Source organism: Liolophura sinensis, chromosome 9 (assembly GCF_032854445.1).
Source record: "Liolophura sinensis isolate JHLJ2023 chromosome 9, CUHK_Ljap_v2, whole genome shotgun sequence".
Classification (NCBI taxonomy): Eukaryota; Metazoa; Mollusca; class Polyplacophora; order Chitonida; family Chitonidae; genus Liolophura; species Liolophura sinensis.
The window spans coordinates 17,944,529-17,965,774 of NC_088303.1; the positions used below are offsets into that span (position 1 = coordinate 17,944,529).

The 21,246-nt window shown below is 37.3% G+C and overlaps 1 protein-coding gene across 3 annotated transcripts in view; it reads left to right on the plus strand.

The window, feature by feature from the left end:
* Positions 1 to 21,246, plus strand: part of LOC135474968 (uncharacterized) — a 70,765-nt gene that overhangs the window by 17,557 nt on the left and 31,962 nt on the right. For all 3 annotated transcript variants that reach the window (XM_064754674.1, XM_064754673.1, XM_064754676.1), the window contains one exon: positions 4,467 to 4,526. The gene's annotated coding sequence lies outside the window, so the exon portion shown is untranslated. The remainder of the gene's footprint in view (positions 1 to 4,466; positions 4,527 to 21,246) is intronic.

The window sequence follows — 21,246 nt, forward strand, 5'->3', positions numbered from 1 at the left end:
ACAAACATTTTTCGATGACATTGCTTTTTGTGGAATCGTGTACTAACATTAGCTCCTGTTGTTGTTTGCCAACATATATTGCTCTGGGACAGCTGGCAATTGGCATTTATTTAGTCAGTTTATGAGTTGAAAACATGACCTGTGACAATCCATGTTGGTGCATATAACCTTGTGTCTAGATAATAGTTCAGTGTAAAAAAAAAAGCTTGGATATGTATACATCTTTTACAGAAGAGGAAATGAACTCTAGGGCATCAACATTTGTATGTAGTGGGTTTCTTGTCCCTGCATTGTACGGCACCATTGTTGCACCTCCTGCCTGCAAATAACAGACGTTCAAGAATGATTCAAGATCACGTTTTATCTCTGCTGTTTGGTAAAGCATCTCAGCCATGAACTGACTGCACCGAAAAAAAGCAAGGTACCGGTAGCATTTTCGAGTGTGTATGACTGATATCTTCACTGCAGGGCAAACAAAGACACATGGATATGTGTTCAAACATTTTAACATGTATCCATGTGTCTCACACAATTCATACATCTTACGCGAGCCTTGTGACACCAGAAACTGCACATAGTTTCAAGTTGAACACTGAGCTTAATCCTAAGCTGCAGACAATGCTCGCAATGCTGTAACATTGGAATAAAACATTTGACCTGTTCTGCACATGTCTGTCACTTAAGCTGGATGCTAGGGTTCAATCCCAATTGCTGTGTCATACCTAAGACTTCAGTTTTGTCAAACATGATATATCCTGACTGAAGGGAGCTAGCTGCGATCTAGCTATTAAAGGTGCCTGTCTTTCAATCACTGCGATGCTGGATGTAGGTGTTCAAAGCTGGCCATGGACAGAGATTATTTGACTCCTCGATCTTCATCCTGAAGGGCTGGTTGTTTACCGCGGACAGTGTAGTTTCCCCCAACCATATCACTGACCAAAAGCCTACAAGTGAAAAATTCTTTATGATGGAGTCTTTGTTGTTAAAGTTTGTCTCACTTAGCTAAATAAATATATAAGTAAGTAAAAACATTATGTTGATTAGCTGCGTTCATTCTTTTTTTTGTCCAAATAATATAGACAAAAAGCTGTATCTTTACAGTCTTTCACATCGGTTTTCATGGGTCAGGCTTACGGGGCAATGTATCTTTCAGAATTGTCTGACATTGATTTAAATGTTAAATCACAATCAACAGATCGCTCATTATTCAGGGTTTCAGGGGAAAATAAACTCATTTTATAAGTTGGTATTTGTGTGTTTTTTTTGGCTTTGTCTGATAGAATGATGGACAAAAGATCGGTATTCAGGGCTGTCGTTGAGTAAAGGAGTCCACGTCTCATCTGTGTAGATTCTCAGCAAGGTCTCGTAAATTAGCTTTATCCAATTCTGTGGAGATTCTTTAGTGGATAGCTATTGATTTCTTTTAAACTTTTAAACTATGCTGTGTTTTGCCATAAGGTAGTTTGTTAATCATAAGCAGCCAAGGTCAGGGCCGAATTTGCTCTGTCTGCCGGACTCACGTAACGAGGTAAAAAGTTAGCGTCAGAATAAAGCAAACCTTAGCTGTCAAGCGTTGATTCGTCCCATCAACGGCAATCAGCAGCTAATAGGCTACAGTCTAATCATCTCGGAGAGTCCGCCATGAAGTAATGACAAGACGGACCCAGCCGTTCCGGTCATTAATGATCGACCACAAATCTACCTCACTACATTTATTTTTTGGCCAGAACACTGACGAGCAATTATATAGTTGCTGGCTAGTATCATTTTCTGGTCATTCATCAGCTTGTCGATCCACCAAATCGCGCAATGGCGCACTATTGCCAAATACTTCTTCAGTGTTGCGCTTTGCTTTGTTTAGTTTTCTTTTTTGTTTTTTTTTTATAAAGGTTGGTGTTTTTTTTCTTCAGAGTTTTATTTCCGTTACATACATGTAGATGGGCTATTGAAATCAGAAAATGTGATGGCCACATTTGCAAATAAGGGCCGGGTTGAATTTTCAGGGTATTAGCTTGAGAGCTGGACATTTGCATTAATTTAGCCTTGCGTTGTTCCATGATCCAACTACGATGAAAGGTCGTGGAGATATTTAGGTGTTGATAAGCGCCTGTTTCCGGTGGCCATGATGAAAGGCTCTCATTAAGCAGTAATAGGTACACAGGTTGACTCTGGATAGCCAATATTTGGTCTGCAAACTTAATAAATGGGGATCACTGCTTAAGTGATCGAACACCCCTGCCAGGGGATTCTCCAGAAGTGATTGAATGCCTCTGCACAGAGACAAATGAGAGGAACATCAGCCTTGCACCATGACAATCAGGCTTTTTAAACCAATGAAAAGTTTACTTACCCTTTAATTTGTCTGCAACTTTTTTTAGTTTGATTTTGCAAAACCGCCTCAGGCTCTTGCAACATGAAAACACATATTGCATCTTCCAGTGTGTAAAGTTTGAGAGTGTCATACATTGCCAAATTAAGACATTTGAGAAATAAAAGATTTCTTTTACAGGGATTCATACACGTCAATTTTAGACTCTGGTATTCAGTGGTAAAATTGAAAATTGGGGTTAAAATCTCAATTCTGTGTTTTCCTGGTACAAATACTCAAATTTTAGGATGAAAACTGAATTGCATTTGAAAACATATGCATAGCGATGAGCGGTCAACTTCAGTCGCCAACGGCTGCATCCGTGACAAGCTGAAGTGGTCATGCATGTTTTAGTTGCAATTAAATTAAAATTAGGCTGTAAATATATCCAATGTATGGTGATAATGTTTAGTGGGTATAAAACAGCTATGCAATGTTAGTGGGTTCTGACCAGCTATAGAGGACGATTAAAATCAAAAACATTGCAAGACTAGTCATGCTGCTTGCCTGTGTGAATGACAGGGTCCAAAAATGGTGAATTTATGTGATTTACTGCTGAACTGAACTGAACTGCTCAAAAGGTGACTAGTCGCCATGCCAGATGATTAAAAGTAGGTCTACATGTACTCGCTTGCCAATCAAAGGCCGGTGCAAAAACAAGTGACATCTCCAGGCTCTTTGAATACTGCTCACAGTAGGTGCGAATGTCATATTCTTACATAATGGTAATCCATTTCCTGTTGTTTTAATCTGTGATTCAGATCACGAGGATTAGCAACACGGCAAGAAACAAGAGAGGATTAAAGCCGCTCGTGATAATATCTTTTTGACGTGCCTGAGTAATTTTGGCTGTATTATAACTCGGAAAATTTAACAGTTTTAAGATTTTTTTTCAGCATTTCCCTGAACCTGCGAACCCATCTTTGAAGCAAATTCACGAACATAAATTTCAGCGAATAATAAATACTTAACAATAAATAGGCCTACTTTTGATCAGAACAGGCCTTGTCATTTGTGTTTGTAGGCCTATATATGTTTATTTTTTATGTAATATTTGTTAGTTCCTTTCTTTCTTCTTATATTTATAACAACAAACAACTGAACATGCATGGTTTATAACTGTTTCATTAACTACCGCTGAGCAGGTTAAGCCTTATCTCTGTATTTTACACTTGTGTACTTTTGATATAATGTTTGTTAATTCCTTTTTTTGCTTTAATATAACAGACAATTACTGAACATGCATCTCCATGGTTTCTAACTATTTTATTTTACAGTGTATATCTCTGATCAAGATAATATACTTGTAAAATTATATGTATGTATCAATAGTAAAACCTGATCAGAAGTGAACCTTAAATGAAATTACATGTAAACTTTCTCCCTCTCATATATATATGTACACACCATTATATCATATACACTTTCACTTTCACAAAATTAATGGTCACTAACGTGGAATTAAACTCAATATCAGGTTATAGTTGGTGTTTAAAATGTAAATAAATGCAATCTAGACCAGAAAAAAACTCAATTTTGAGTTTCCGGTGGTAAAAATTAGGACTACTATGAATCCCTAGTGTATGTATTACTCAGGCTGCTTGTTAAAAATGGGTTTAAAATACAAATATATTCAAGAGCCATGTATTGTGCACATCTCAGAGGATATCTTGTTTTGTTCAGATACTACTTCAGTTTTATATTCTCCCCAAAATAGCCCCAGTTGAGTATATGACACAATCCATTTGATTTACCAGTAGCATTACCCCCTCACAGAATGGCTGGTCCCATGATTTTCCAAGACCGAAGATTTGTGTATTTTTCGCTTGTGAAATGCATTTTGTTGGAGATACTGATATCACCCTTATTTTATGCATGAAACACTTTCACACAAGCAGAGTATTAACTACTTGTTTTTCCTTTTATCTTTCATTGATAATTTTGTCAGAAAAAATTGACAAATTTTTAGTTTGGTTTGAATGTGCATGTGGTTAGCATATTTCTATAAACCGTGTATTTAATTGTCAAAGCATATGAAATCATTGTGAGCAGTTTGCTAAAGGTCTGATACATGATTTTGGTTTTGGTTTATTTTCAGGTAGACTGAAACAACCAGTGTAGGAAGAGACAAGAGAACTGGGAGAAGCTGAACAAAAAGGTCAGTGTTACCTATGAGGATGCCTGCTACCATAAGTGCTAATTGGTATTCATTTTCTTTGTAAATGGGTTTACAACCATCATCTTGATGCATATTCATGACTGTAGGGAGCATACCTGTGCATGTATCATTTTGTATTTAGCCTGTAGTCTTTCTGATGTAGAGGTAAGAACACTAAAGGAGCAAAGTCTTGAGTGTTAAATATGCCTTAGTCTAGTCAGGAGAGAAGGGTCAAGGAGACACAGATGATCTGATGTACATGTACCTTTATATACCTTATGAGATTAGTAACCTACAGGTATATTTTGTTACGTGTTCAGAACACCCTGGAGAATTGGTTGAGTTCCATGTTTTTCTTAATCTTACTGTGTTGGATCATTGGATATACTTCTCTATTATCAAGTACTTGTAATTAACATTAAAAATGTGTCTTAATTAACATCCCCATTTAATGATTGGAATGTAAGTTTATGGTGTCATATTATTGGGACTGCGGATGGTCGTGGGTTTTCCCCCGGGCTCTGCCCATAATGCTGACTGCCATCGTATAAGCGATATATTCTTGAGTATGGTGTGAAACACCAGTCAAATAAATAAATAAATATTATTGGGATTAACCCATCGTGAGTGATAACTATTATAGCTTTCATGTGTGATTATAAAGTGTCTAAACAGGTTTGCTATCTCATTCACATACCTCAGGTTTGTGTTAAGACCAAAGGCTTCCAGTCATGTACATTAAAACCTGTTTACATGGTGTGTAAGCTCTTGCTGACTCATCAGATTTGATTATTCCAGAGAGGATGCATATTCGTTGTTGTGTACATTTTGTTGAAACACATCTCACTGTGTGAACGCAGCTTATAAATAGTGTCTGTCTTATTTTCGTTCAACAAGTCAATAACACAAATATATGTAATGAGGGTTTTGTCATAATTCAAAATGGATGCCATACCCATCCCAGTTTTTCCACCAACACTTGTATGTGCAGGAGGCCTTCATGGCCTAGTGTTTAGCATGCTAGCGTAGCACAAAGACCCAGGAGCCTCTCACCAAAGTGATTGCTGTGAGTTCATATCCAGCCATGCTGGCTTCTCCGGTCATACGTGGGAAGGTTTTCCAGCAGCCTGCGAATGAATGTGGGTATGCCCGGTTTCCTGTCATCGTAATACTGCCCACAGTTGCATATTCAGTTGACGATCATTTGTAACTTTGCAAAGGCTTGTGGTGTATGCTGGGCATTTTGGTTTTCTGCATCCATAAAACTTGCTGCCATCGTGTAAATAGAAAATTCTTGATTGAGTGTGGTGCCAAAACAACTATCAAATAAATCTGTGTGGAAGTACATGTTGCAAGTGTAGTGTACTAGCCAGACTAAAAATTCTCTAGGAGTTTCCTTGTAGTGTGGGATTAGCTTGCTTGTAGTTTGCCTGTGAAACAGCATAGACCATTGACCAATTCAATTCTACACCCTCAGTAGATGAAGGAATGGTAGTGAAATGACAGAAGCTTGTTAATATTTGAATTATAGGTTGCAAGTTTGATCACTTCCCTCAAATTTAATATCTGCTATGATATAGTCACACCACACATGTACCAGATTTAGTGACAATCAACCAGTGGTGTGATTTATTTTCTTGCCCAGTGTTTGGTGACGATTTCTGTCCCAACTGGTTATGTTCAGTGTAAAATTAGATAGTTTACAGTCTTGATTTTTTTTTTTTTTTTGGCTGGTCATGATACTACAAACATTGGCTGACCAATTTCTCTGTGCCAGGTGTGGGAAGATAAACAAAAGCCTTGTCTTGTAATTACCCTCAGTTAACCCACGTCTCTCACATGTGCTAGTTTTTAGCTCCTTTGTCTCCCGGCTTTGGTATGGTGTTGGTGTAGTGTATTTGTATATGCCCATAGATTCCATTGCCCAAGCTGCCAGAAAGATTCTCTATGCCTGATCCATAATGATAAACACTCATCCTCCTGAGGAAGACTGGCTGTTATCCACAAAATGTTTTGCACTAAAGAAAAAAAAAAAGATGGAAGAAGAACAAAGTTATCATTTCAACAACAGATAAATTTCCAGATACATTTTAGATCAAAACATAATTGTGAAATTCTCGTCATTATCCTGTTAAAGAGTGAAAAGCATATGTATTTCACACACATATTCATCCTCAGGTTAAAGGTCTGTCTGTCTGGTAGAACTCTAAGGCTATATGGAGACGTTTTGGAAATCATAGGATACATCATTTATTAGCTATGTCAATCAGCTCCGTAAGTCGCTGTCTGTCTGTCTGTCCATCTTTTGGTCACACTGTCAAATGTTTGACATTTTATCTATTACAACAGAGTATTCCCCTTAACAGGGACCTTAGTGCAAGAAGGTGTTGAGCAATCATAGCTGTTTCAAATTTGTGCTTTTTTGTTTATGAATTTACTTATTAAATTGATTTTTCATAACTAACTGAAGAATGTTTGAGCTTTTGACCTTATGAAGTATTGGTAAAATGTGACTAATCCGCATCAGACCAATTTTGTAGGAATGTTAAATTGGTACAAAATTATGTGTAGGGTCTGCCTATATGTAAATTAAGTTGCCTTTTCCTAATGAAGCTGATTTAAAGGTGATCCATTTGCCTATCACACGTACATTTGTGTGACATCATCTATATATGGCTGGTTCTTTCCTCAAGCTTCCTTTCCGGTCGTTTCGTGGGAAGGTCTGCTAGCAACCTGCGGGCTTCCTCTCCGGCTGTATGTGGGAAGGTCTACCAACAACCTGCGGATGGTCGTGGGTTTCCCCTGGGCTGTGCCCGGTTTCCTCCCACCATAATGCTGGCCGCCGTTGTATAATTGAAATATTTTGGCATAAAACACCAATCAAATAAATAAAAATGAATCTTTCCTCAAACATAGTATTTTTTGCATGTAAATAAGTGTTGTTTACTAGATGAAGATGTCATTAAATGTTTTATTTGCTTTTTAAATTAAATGTTTTTTGCTTTTAAAATGTAATGTTTTCATCGGTGGGCAGGCTAGCCATGCAGTGAACTTCATTGATATATTACTGTTGCATTGAAGCCACAACAGACCATGCAGGAGTATATATATATATATATATGACTATATACGATTACAATGTATCCTGCTGATACGGTCCATTCACATTCCACAGAATGTAAGAGGATACAGGTTTTCAGTGGACTATTATCGCTGACAAGGCAATATGACAAAGCTGGACAATGGGCAGGGGAGAGACAATGCTGGACACCTGTGTACCGATGACAGAAACAAACACCCTCAATAAACCTCCGCTGTAGTAACCCCACAGCTGAAGTACTAATGACTGTTCATAACCAACCTTATATTTGTTATTATGTAGTCCAATACTGTCATCAGCAGATACGCTGTGATCAATATTGTTTAATATACAGCAACAGGTGTGGCATTTGTTTGAATAATTTGCATATTTTATGGTACCTCATTTCAACCAGAATTTGGAAAGTTAAAAAAAAAATTATCAAATTTATTACAGGAGGTTATGTGTATTAATCAGTGTATTCCTGCAGATCAACGGACCTCTTAATTAATGGATTGTATCTCTCTTTAGTAACACAATAAAACATTGTTTGAAATACAATGTTTCAACTTCCATTGAACACAAAGGTGTTAACATATTGCTTGAAGCTGTCTTTGTTGTTTGGTGAATTTTCATCATTTTTCGGCCATTTTGATGTGATACTCAAGCCTTTTATACCGTATGCTTTCTTATGTACATCTTTCTTTTTGCAAGAAAGCTGTGTAAAAAACATTTGCTCAACATGAATTCATTACACCAACATGACAACTGACAATGTCCTTACTCTGTGTCACTCCCACTACATTCTGTGCTTGTGATGTGGTTTTTATACATCAGTTTGTCATAAGTTGTTTTTTTTTCTACATGCTCATAGTTTTGGTTGTTAACTCAGAACGAAAAGGCTGTGCCCTTTTTCCTTAATCAACCCTCACCCAATGAGCTCCAGATTTTGACAAACCTCATCAAAACAAAATGTCAACACAATAGGGATTCCAGCACGACTAGTTCAGCGGAAGTGCTTACAACAGACTCCTCACTGGAACACATTTCACATCTGGACGGGTTTTTATCACTTTAATACCTTAGATACTCGGCTAATCTCCTATTTCCAGTCCGTCCATGCTAAATTTTTATACATGGTATGCTGGCTTAGCTTATGGAATTAATGATTAAAATCTGAAAGGAGAAAGAAGTAGAATATTTTGTGTGTTTCTTTTCGTTTTTTTTTTTCTTTTTCACCACATGATACTGAATGTTTTGGCATCTCTTTGTGTTTGGCTGTTTATTGGCCTGCCAAGGATTATGCATTGTGATAGAGAAGTAAATTTGTTCTGTTTTTTTTTTTATCTAATTTGGGTCTTTCTAGTACATGTGTACAAAGCTGCTGTTTATGTGTACAGGGTATTAGGGCTTTCTTCTTGGCATACATGTACATGATACAGTTAGCCCAAAATGGAGCAAAATTTCTGCAAAACTTAATCTACGTTCTGCTTTAATATTTTCAATGGATAGTTTTAGTGTTTATGTGTCTTGAAACATTTCTGAGCACAAATGAAAACATCTTAGAGCCAATCATTGTTTACACATGTATTTTTTGATACATATTTGCATATTGTTTCAAACACTGTATGGTGAAGAAATTTTTTTTTCGACATAACGTATTGTGAATTGAAGATAAAAATATGGTTACTTTAAATTCAGGAATTCAGGGTTTTAATTGCTGGAATGTTGAAGAATATATGTATGTAGAAAATGTTGCGTAACAAAAGATAGGGTATTTTACCGCAGAAAACACATCCAAACAATAAGAATGATCTGTACATACCTAATCTCTGTGATGCTGTTTGGGCTTGTATATTTATCATTATTGACCTGCAGCATGTCACTGTACATGTTGAAATGTTACGGTTTGGGCCTCCATAGCCTGGTGGTTAGCATGCCAGTGCATCAGAATGACCCAGGAGTATCTGATCAATAAAATCGCTATGAGTTCAAATCCAGCAGGCTTCTTGTCCAGTTGTACATGGGACTACATGTACCAGCATCCTGCAGATGGTGGTTGATTTCTCCTGGCCTGTGCTCTTTTTCAGCCCACCATAGTGCTGGCTGATATCGTATAGGTGAAATTTTCTTTAGTATCATGTAAAACACCAATAAAATAAAAAAAATAAAAATAAATAAAGTACTGTCTGTCTAAATATGTAGTTTGTGCCTCCTCCCATTGCCACATTATCTCTCTGAAAGTTTGTTTCATTACTTATTTATCTGAATCAAATACAAACCCAGATGTTTTATTGTTCCTATTTAAATTTCCAGACCAATGTAACATACCGTACGTGGGAAGGCCTGCCAGCAACCTGCGGATGGTTGTGGGTTTCCCCGGGTTCTGCCAGGTTTCCTACCACCATAATGCTGGCCGCCGTCGTATAAGTGAAATATTCTTGAGTACGGCGTAAAACACCGATCAAATAAATAAATAAATAAACTATTTAACATATACATTGCACTAAGATGGATTTCTTCATGAGATAAAGCCTTCTATTGCCACCATGTTACCATGTATATATATATGTATATATATATATATATATATATATATATATATATATATATATATATATATATACATGTAGGTGCCTGTTAGCTTAGAGCATTTTTCCGCTCTTGTGAAATTTTTGAATACACTATTTTGAAACCAGTTTCATGTAACATAGTATTTTAAGTGGTAATGGATAATTGTATACTATTGGATACTCTGGTTTCCTCTACCTCATAAACCTGAGTTCAATAACACCGATCAAATAAATGAATACCTATATTCTCACATCAACAAAAAATGAAAAAATTTTTAAAAAACACAGACTGAAAAATACTTCTTAAATTTTAGTTTTTTATGTAAATGTCCTACACATGTATGCTTTGCCACTATACAAGATGGGATTAGTTTAGATTTTCTAAATAAGCAAATCTTTTCTATGAAGTAGATCAAACTGACAGGCTGCACATTTCAGGAATGTATTATCTATTGTGTGAGTGGTGTGACTTCGTAAGAATGTTCCACTGATTATGGTTGTGACACTCGATTTATAGTGTTCTGCTTTTCTGTTGCTTTGATCTGCATGTGCAGGGCAGATTTAGCAGAATTGTGCATGTTTGCTGCTCTCTGATGCATGAAGGACATAGTTACAGGAATCACGTTTGTCTGTTGCTCTCTGGTCCACAAAGCACAGATTTCCTGGAATTGTGCTTGTCTATTGCCCTGTGGTCTGTACAGGGCCCATTAACTGGAATTGTTCTTATTTGTTGCTCTTTGGTCCATATAGCACACATTCACTGGAATTGTGCTTGTCTATTGCTTGTCTGGTCTATGTAGCACACATTTGCAGAAATTGTGCTTGCCTGTTGCTTCTCTGGTCTATGTAGCACACATTTACTGGAATTGTGCTTGTCTATTGCTTCTCTTGTCCATGTAGCACACATTTACTGGAATTGCGCTGGTCTATTGCTTCTCTGGTCTATGTAGCACACATTTACTGGAATTGTACTTGTGTATTGCTTCGCTGGTCTATGTAGCACACATTTGCAGAAATTGTGCTTGTCTGTTGCTTCTCTGGTCTATGTAGCACACATTTGCTGGAATTGGGCTTGTCTGTTGCTTCTCTAGTCCATGTAGCACACATTTGCTGGAATTGTGCTTGTCTGTTGTTCTCTGGTGTTTTAGCACACATTTACTGGAATTGCCTTTGTTTGTTGCTCTTTGGTCCATGCAGCACACATTTGCTGGAAGTTTGCTTGTTTGTCAATTGTTCTCTGGTCCATGTTGCACATAGTTGCTGGAATTGTCCTTGTTTGTTGGTCTCTGGTCCATGTAGCACACTTTCACAGGAATTGTTCTTGTTTACACATTTTAATGACCTGTACAAACATATAGTACCAGTATATTTAGTTTGCCTGTAAGTTATCATTACCTTAGGATTTGATTCACATTTTTTTACACCTTGTTTGCTTCAGTTAGTTATACTCTTTTGTTTATACAATGAGTTTTGAGGTTATGACATCTGCTTTCTAGATGATTTAGCAGACTGTAAGCCAGATCATATTCCCTGGCTCTAAATTACACCCAAAACTCATCTTCCCCTAGACTGTTTTGAATATTGCACATCCTGTTGTAGAGTGTCTAGTGTTATTTTTTATTTTTTATTTTTTATTTTTTGCGCCAGTCTGTGTTCAGTCACTATTAACCTCCAGATGCACTCTGTATATTGAGCTACACCGAAAGGATGACAGTCTATTTTCTTGATTTCCAGAATCCACTTGTTCTTAAATCTGGTTGAGAATTTAAGGACAGATTACATTTCTGCATACATCATGGGCATACAGATGTAATGTGTGAACAAACACCAGCTGCTTGGTTCATAGGGTTTGTTCTTTCACATTGTTATGCCTTTTTTAAGCATTGTCACTCCACTCTCATTAACCAATACTTTTATAGTATGTCACCATAGCAACCCCTGCGAATGATGCCATTAATCTGTCATTAGAGACATCCACTTGTAGATTACCAGCTCTGTGGATAATTAGACATTTGCTGTAGGATTTAGCGCCGGCTGGCCTCCCCAGATTGCCAGACGTGTACCTTTCACCGAACATACATCTTTAATGGACAGTGTTTTTAGGCAAGGTCAATTACCTAGCCATGTCTTTATGAAAAAGTCGCTGGTTGCAGCAAAAACTTCTGACTTTTGGCCAGTGGCTAGCAGGGCCGTAATTGTCCAGCAGACATTAAACCGCCCTGACATGGTTCTTACCCCTGACATTCGCAGGGAGCCACCAGACAGGCCAAAGTCCTGAAAGAATGCCGTGGCGGATTAATTATTCAAAACAACATGACAGATTTCATATTGTGTTTTAGCCCTTGATTTTTATCTGTCTGGCTCAGAAGAGATTTATTTGATTATCCCCGCCCCAGAATTTCCTACAAGATGCTCACCCTGAGTGCTCAGGTCAGCAGTCGAGACCAGTACTTCCACCAGACTATAAACGACTTGTTCTTTTATTCCTTTCCATCAGCCTGCTTATCCATTCCAGGTATTTTCAAGAAAGGTTCATACAAAAGTAAACTTAAAAAGACATCTTGAGAACAAACCAAAAGGGAAAAATATGATATAATGCCAATACTGGAATTCCTCAATAAACTAGGTTTGCAAAGAGTAATGATAGCAGTCCTAAGAGTTCAACGCATATGAATAAGTGATGTGAAGAAGGAAATATTGCATTGATATGCTTTGTGGAATTGTTGGTATGCAGGGATAGAGAAGAAGGATGATATACAAAAGCTATAATGTAATTTACTCTACACCCAGTACATACTCACACAGGGCAGGGTTAGTAGGTAGTGATAGTGGTTTAGAGCAGTGGTGTCTGTTTCTTTGTTTCTCAATTTCATTTATTGATTTTTAAATTATTAGACTTACTGAAAGAAATCAGTTTTGGTCAAACATTTCATCATTAGTGTGAGCAGATGGTTGTTGCATGAATTTTACAGATATCATAACTGTAACTTACTGCTTTTCAGTTAAACTAGCATGAATTCCATTATTCTGTACTAAATAACCCTTGGTGAATCCAAAAGGAACTATTTAGTGATGTCTGCAGGGATTGTGCTGAGGGAGAAGTTATTGCAATTGATGACTGAAAGCTACATGTATTAATTAATGTTTTTATTCTAGAAACATATCATAGTACGGAAGTTTAAATACAGTGCAGTTGTTATTAAAATGTTGTTGACCATTCGTGAATTGGTAGAATTAGTGCTATTTCATTTTTAACCCTTTTTGAGGAGTATTTCCAATTGAAGTGAAGTTTCACTCGTGAAATTTGAGACACCCGATCTGCTCATTTTAGCCAATTTTAATATAATTCTTGTAGGAATATTGAGTTTCTATTTTCTCACATGACCATCTAACCAACAACATACTCATATCTTTACATTCAAGTCTGCTAAAGAAATGTAATATTCCACTTTCAACACTACTAATATCTGTCCCAAATTTTAGAAGAATTAGGGTAGTAACCTCTCTTTGCATCCAAGTATTCAAGGTATTCTCAGACATAATTAATAGGTGTGACTTTTGTGTAATAATGGGTGTTCTTATCAAAATTATAAATATATCTCTAGTAGTTATCCTATAGAACGGTTGTGAACTTTGCTGGTGTGTAAGTACGTGTATGTAACACCTGTTATGGACTCCTGACTGTGTTAAGACATTAACGGCATCCTGTTGTACCAAGGTATCTCTTAACAGCTAGCTACCAATAACCCAGCCAATTATATTACAGGCTCTTTTGGTAACTGCCAAAGCTGACACATACATAAATGTGTTTAAGGGAACGGGACAGTGCTAAGGTATATGGCATCCTGGGCCTGGTATTAATTGATTCCTGCAAGGGTTTTAGGCCTGATGGCTGATCGAGCGGCTGGACAGGGCCGTTCTGGATGAATTAGCCACTCTGATTTAGATGGAATAATGACTGTTTGTGTGTATTAAAGCTGGTCTGCTGACTGCCTTAGCATATATCAGGCAGTCTGCCGATGGTGATATGACTGCTTGTGTGTAATGGATAAGGGTTGGTGATCCAGTCTGAGCACCTCTCACTCTCCCCCAGACTGACCCCCTGTCACTTGACCACCACCATTTCCTGCTAATTTGTACCTATAAAAATTGAGGGTTTTATTGGGAGAAGGGGCTTAAATCTGACTTATTTTGAAGATTCTGTGGTCTGCTCCTCATTCATTGCAGTTAATCAATTAAATATTTCCATGAGATGATGACTGGTGGAATGCATCTTAGATCAGGGTTGGATGATGGGGCAAAGGGGCTTGAAAATCATGCACCCCTCCCCACAGGCAGGGCTTGGAGGTGGTGTTTGTTATCAGCTTTGGGCAGTGTGAGAAATGATCACTAGTATGCAATCTGCCAGGGACCTGATAGTGGGTAGGTCATAGGGGGGCAGGCTTGTTGAAAGACCCCTGAAAATTTTGTTTGGTTTAGACATGGCCTCCTTCTGTGCCCCCAATGAGTCTCTCACCCTTCTGTTTGTTCTCTCTCACATCTGGGGCTTTAATTGGCTCTATGCAGATGACCAAAAAAAAAAAAAAAAAAGCGGAGCAAACAAATGGTATTGAGGTCAGTACACTTGATCAAGGTGGAGGCAACTGAGCCAGGAGAGTAGCTGGGGAAGCTCTTCCATAGAGTTCATCTCAGATCTCCTCTTTGTTTTAAGAGATTTACTGGGAGACGGGCTAGAAATCAAGGCCCAGCTCCCAATCAACACTTTTGTTAATAAGCTTGCTGCAGATGTTGGGGAGCATTGGCCGATGGTGGATTTCCATATCGTTGCTATTCTATCATGGTAATGGGTGACGAAGAGTGCGCCACTGACGGCCTCCCATTTATTCATTCAGCCTTAAGTTAATGACTTGCCATGTCAAATTGTGTTACATGAAGCGCGCTTGCTGGCTCTAACTCCCCCTGATTACTCACCCACTTCAATCAGTCTAATGGGGAGGGGTCTAGGACACGAAGACAGTTGCGTCAGGACGCTGAAATGCCGTTGTACCTAGTGTGCAGTACTGCTGCGACAAAAGATCTCACAAAAAAAGGGGGAAAAAATGCTTGATTACAAAAAAAAAAAAAAAAAATCCTTGATTAATACGAACCATGTAAAAATTGTGGAAGACTGGTGATCAGCGAGACTGTTTGCTTTCTTGCTGGTGCTTAATTCCCTGGCTTAAAACGGATGCCAGACCCCAATGTGGACGTATGTTGGCAGGCCTGTCGGAGTCTGTTGGCCAATCTGTGTGATGGAGTTAGCTACACGACTGTTGAAAAATCAGCGTTTGTTTTGAGATTAAATCCATGTTCTACCTGTACACCAGTGCTTTTAAATTGTCATTGTGTTATTGAGTTTTTTGTTGCTTGTTTTTGTAATAATCTCAAAATTAGAATTGAAAAAAAAAAGAATGTGAAGAATGCAAAGAAGAAAGATTCCTATAAGGGCTAAAAAATTATGTGAAAATGTTACCTGTTCCAAAGAATGAATACAATACTGATATGGAGACTTCTGAAAGTGAATGACTATTGTTCAGTTCAACAGTGCTGTCCCACAGAATAAAGACTCCTTGATTTAATTAGGCTTACAATCTGAAAACATTTTCTTTTCATTTAAAAGATCCTTTCAGACAGAGTTTTTGGTCATTTTTCTAGAAAATTGCAATGCGCAACTATTTAAAAAATGGTGGCAAAAATTGCAGATCATATCATTTACCTTTTTAATTTTTGTTATTCAAATTAAAGCCACTTAATATGGCGGCCGTATTGTATTTTGAGCAAATCTTTATACACCTTGTCAAAAACAAATTTATTGAGCTTTCTAAAATTTGATATGCACTAAGTGATACTAGTTCCATAAAGTGTGAAAAAGACATTTATATTGGTTGTATTTGTGTTCATAAATTTTTGAGATACAGTCAAAAATAACTAATTTTAGGGTTTCAAATTACATAAATTCAATGACTTGTATATCAAAACCTGTATGAGTGCTGGAAATTTGTAATTTGCACCAATGTGGCACAAAATATGCTCTTTTCATGTGTGTTTAACCATTTTAAGCTACCGTTAACAGTGCTCTTGGTAGAAGTGTTAAAATGACATCACCCTATGTCAAAGATGGAAATTTAAGCCCATTCATTTAACTTCGACAATTATGTGCTCTTGAACTGCGGTAATTAACTGTTCGTGATTTCTAAAAACGGCTGTGTTTCTTAATATATCATCATCACTGTGTTGCTGATTGACCCTTACAACATTGTTATGTCGTAAACTATCCCTGTGTACTGAAACAGGAGCTGAAAGCCATTTGTGCTGCTTGGAAACCTTGAAACTGCAGGCAGTTCTAGATTAATTGATACCTTGTTTTCATTCTCAATGGACATAGAAAAGTTGAACTAGGATGTGGCTTGAAAACAAACTTACTTGATGCACTGAGAATATATGAGTTTGACATTTGATCATCTTGGACGGGCTCTTGTAGGCTGATTGATGCTGGAAACCCAGTGAATGAGATTTTCTGTTATAATTCCAATTCTGCATCTTTCAGAAGAGGTGTAAGTTTGTCTCCCCATACACTCTGCAGCTTCTACACAGCTGCGGTGGAATATGTTCTTCACTAGAGTGCAAGTAAACAGATACATCCTGCTATGCAACATTTTTTCGAAAGATTTGTACTTGTTTGCTTAAAACTTTGCTGAATTCAGTAACAGTAGCTTTGGAATATGCCAATTAAGGAGTGCAAAATGTAGACACGTGCTGTAAAGTTGTTTAGGGAATTTTTCCAGTTGACACCTTTCTAATTAGAATTATGCACAACTTGCCAACACAGATTCTTAAGGTTCAGATGAGGTGTCGAATATGGTACTGAACATTCTTCACATAGTCACATAACTCTTTCTGCTTCAAATCTGGTGTGATGGTTCACAAAGATCACTGACAATCATGGGTGTTTAACTTGAATAAACTGAAGGCTTACTCATAACAACAGTTCACAGTGTTGGAGTGATACTAATTGAGCTGCCTGAGATTAGGACTCCTATCTGTGTGAATGGTTAGAGCGTCCGCCTGAAAGTCGGGAGACCCGGAATCAAACCTGAGTCGAGTCATATCATAGACTTTAAAAATGGTATTTGTTGCTGCCTTGCTCAGTGCTCAGCACTGAGACATTAGAGCAAGGAACCAGGACTGGTTGGCCTGTGACAGTATAATGTGACTGTGGGGGTATATCATGTCTCCTGTCTTCGGCATGATGCATGGACTCACAGTGCCACAAGCAGACACATTATATTTATACACACATAATAACTCCTCATCTTCATATGACTGAAAAATTGGTAAGTATGACGTTAAAGCCCAAACATGCATTCATTCATAACTGCATGCGCTTAATTTGGCTTATCCAGGGGCAAGGGTCCATACATGTTGAATGAAATTACTGCATTGGACGTACAAACGGTTGCAACTAAAGTGCAACTCAGGTACATAGTTTTATCATCAGTAACATATAATAGCAGGGTACTCATTTTGGATACTAATTTCATTAATCCACCTAAACATTCTTTTATCTTTTCCCCTCCATTGAAAACTGTAGACTGCTTCTCTTTGCATGAATCCGTCTTAATTTTGTATGTTAATAACTTTGTTAATTCTTTGATGATTTGTGTTGAACATTGTTTTGGGAATTGGCCTTGAGATTCTTGACCTAGAACGTCTCTTTTGGTTGATGATTGGTATACGAATGTCTACTTTACGCTTAGAATCACAAGGAAGGTGCATCCAGGCATTATTACTGCTCACCAGTTCTTGTGCAAGACAAATGCACTCCATCATCGAATGGATATCTGATTGGGTGTGACATGTGCAGGTATAGTCATTCTGAGTGGTGCTGCCATAGCTGTAAGGGCATTTGATGGTTCTGGGCTGCATGGACTGGACACTCAAGCTGTTCAGACAGTAAGGGCATTTGATGGTTCTGGGCTGCATGACTGGACACTGACTGAAGCTGACTGACCAGTGGTAAGGTGTGACCCTAGTAGGTGGTCAAACACTTCAAGCTCTGTCTGGCAGCACACTCCAACTGATGTATGGTATATTTGACTTGTGCAGGTGTTCTTACCAGTGGCAAGATTTCACCCTAAAGATGTTCAGAAACTCCTGAGCACTGTCTGACTGGACATTGACTGACCAGTTATATCAAACTATTAGTTGGATGGACACTCAAACTGACAGCGAAAAGATCTCACTGTCTAGGTGTCAGGCCCCTTTTAGAACCTCTGTAAGCTGTATGGTAATGCTTTTGTGGTAAAACATAGGGGGCCTAATGAAGATTAATCATGGCTGGCTCAGTCAGATGTTTCCTCTTTACCCTGATCGTGTTACTGAACTAATTACTGCCTCTGTTTCCATGGTGATGACAGTGTACTGTAGAGAAATGATGTGGTATAAGTGATATATGTATTACAACATTTCTTATAAACATTTTATGGTGTTGCCCCTTCGCTGAAGCTCTTCTAGTTAGTGTCAGTCAGAAGGATGTACCCAGACCCCTAAAAGGGCAACTATTAACTTTCCAGTTACCCTATCCTCCCAACAGTGGATAGTACTTTCAACAATTATTGTCCAAATAAGATTTTGTACCAGTGGGCGTAATGCTAGTATTGCGTGTGCACATCTTCAAATGTAAGAGCATAATTTTTAATTGTCCTTTTGTAGGTGACAATTTAGTTGATCTTTCATTAAATTTTGGTCAGTCTTGACCTGTTTTCAATTTTTTATCTTGAGTTGTAACATTGTGACACACGATTACCTGCGTTTGTGATTTTAGGTCTGCTACTTGCTCATGCCTTCAACCTGGCTAAGAGGAAAAAATATGAGGAAAATTTCTTTGAATGTGATCTTCGTATCATCCTAATAAATAATTTAGAAAAGTAACGTTTAAATGGGGGACACATATCCCCTCCCCTTCGATTCAAAATGGGTGAAAAAGTAAAGAAAATGAATTACTCATTTTAAGAACCACAGTCTGCAACAACTGTTACCTACATGTAATGTTAAATTTGGAAATTGTAGGTATAATTCATGGGTTATGTAATAATAAAAAAAAAAGATAAACGATAACATTTCATAAGTGAGTTTGAAATATGAGTTTACTTTACCGTGTAAACACAATGTTGTATCACTATATGAATGTTTTTATAGACAATTTCCAAAACTAGACTCAATTTTTTTTGTCTTTTGGTTTTTTTTTGTTAACCATGGAAGTACTACTTGGCTTTCAAGGTTGAGGAAAGGTTGTGAAATATGCCTTTAGATTAATCCGTTTTGATAAACACTTCTCAAAGTCTTTTTTTAGCCAGCCAAACAATAATAGCGGAGTGAAATTGGATGCTTGTGAGCAGAAGTGCTTCCACCATTAAGTGTACCGGCTTCTTAGAACAAGGTTGTCTTATCAGTGTGAGAAGTCATTAGGAACGGGGATCAAGCCAGGTCAAGATTGTTTGAAGAGATAAGGTTTTCCACCTTGTGCTGTTTGCTCAGAGCACAAAGTTTGCACACAACATGTACTTTTTTCATTAACTTGGGAACTGTATGCCTCAATATGATATTAGCGCCTGGGCTATGCGGAATGAAATAATGTTCTTATTGGCGATCTGCACGAAGTGATCTGGCTCAGTAATTATACTGTGTAAAAACATCCGGGGCTTAGTTACGTCTACCTTGTAGGATGATTCGTACAAGAAATTTGTATTGTTCAGCTTGTTGACTATCATAACCATAATGCATGCAGGCCTCTCAAGCGGTATAGGTTTTTTTTATATCATGTTAATGATTTGTATCAGGTCTGGTAGTAAATGTGTTAGATCATATGTTTCCATGCGAGTTGATGCTGTATATTTTCTTTGTTGATCCCCCATATGCTGTGTGACTGCATAAACATATACTTGTTAAAAACTAAATATGGCTTGGAAATTCTTCAACTTTTTGCATGATCTTTTTTTTATCTGTAAACATAATTACATTGAAGTGATTCCAAAGAAGAAAAAAATAATTCCTGAGTTTAAAATAACATGAATCCTTACAGTATGAGATTAGGATAAAAACATGTCATATAATTGATAAAAGCAACCAGTGGGCTAAAAACAGACTTTTGCACACCAGTGATACTAGGTTTGTTGCTGTAAAAGCTTTTTGAAAAAATATGAAAAATCTAAATATATATGAAGATTCTAGAAGCATCACATCACCAAATAATTTGTTATAGTATCCTGCAGACAGTAATAATAATTGCCAAATCTTTGGAAAGAAAATAAAGTTTTTATACCATTGATTAACCAATATTTGTTAGTTAATTTTTTTTTAATGTATACTTAAAACCCAGCAGATTGTTTTCATTGACAGATCAGTCAGTGGTGATTGGTTTATGTTTGATACAGGATGCCCTAGGTTAAAGCCTCCATTTTAGTCGCGTATGAGTGCACACAAACTGCATGCATTCTGATATTGGGAAGAGTGCCAAACATTCACCTTAGTGTAAGACTCATCTGTTTTACACAGTTGGAAGTCTGGATCTGCGCGCCTCCCTGTTTAAAGTTTGAAGATATATTAAATCAGGTTAGGCTAAAAAATAAAACAAAACAAAGAAATTTCACCCCATTCTGTCTGTACTTTTTGTTTTTCCAAGACTTATCTGGACTTTCTCATATTTACATTACATAAAAATCAAATCTTGAGAAGATTTGAAGAAATCTTGATGAAGCTGTGTATTGCTACATGACTCAAGGACCAGCATGAGTATGTTATGAAATAAAATATTAATGCTTCATTGCAGTTCACAAGTGAATATTTAGGTGGCAGCTTTTTCTTATAGGTTTGTGAAGTGTGTTTATTTTTTTTCTCCAAGTGCCTGGTATTGACATGAGAATTGTCTACACTTCTGAGTATATGTTCCCTCTTTTAACAGCTCTCAAACAGAATCCAAACTGCTGTTGGAATTTTTATTTCATGAAGAAAATCAATCAATAATTGTGTG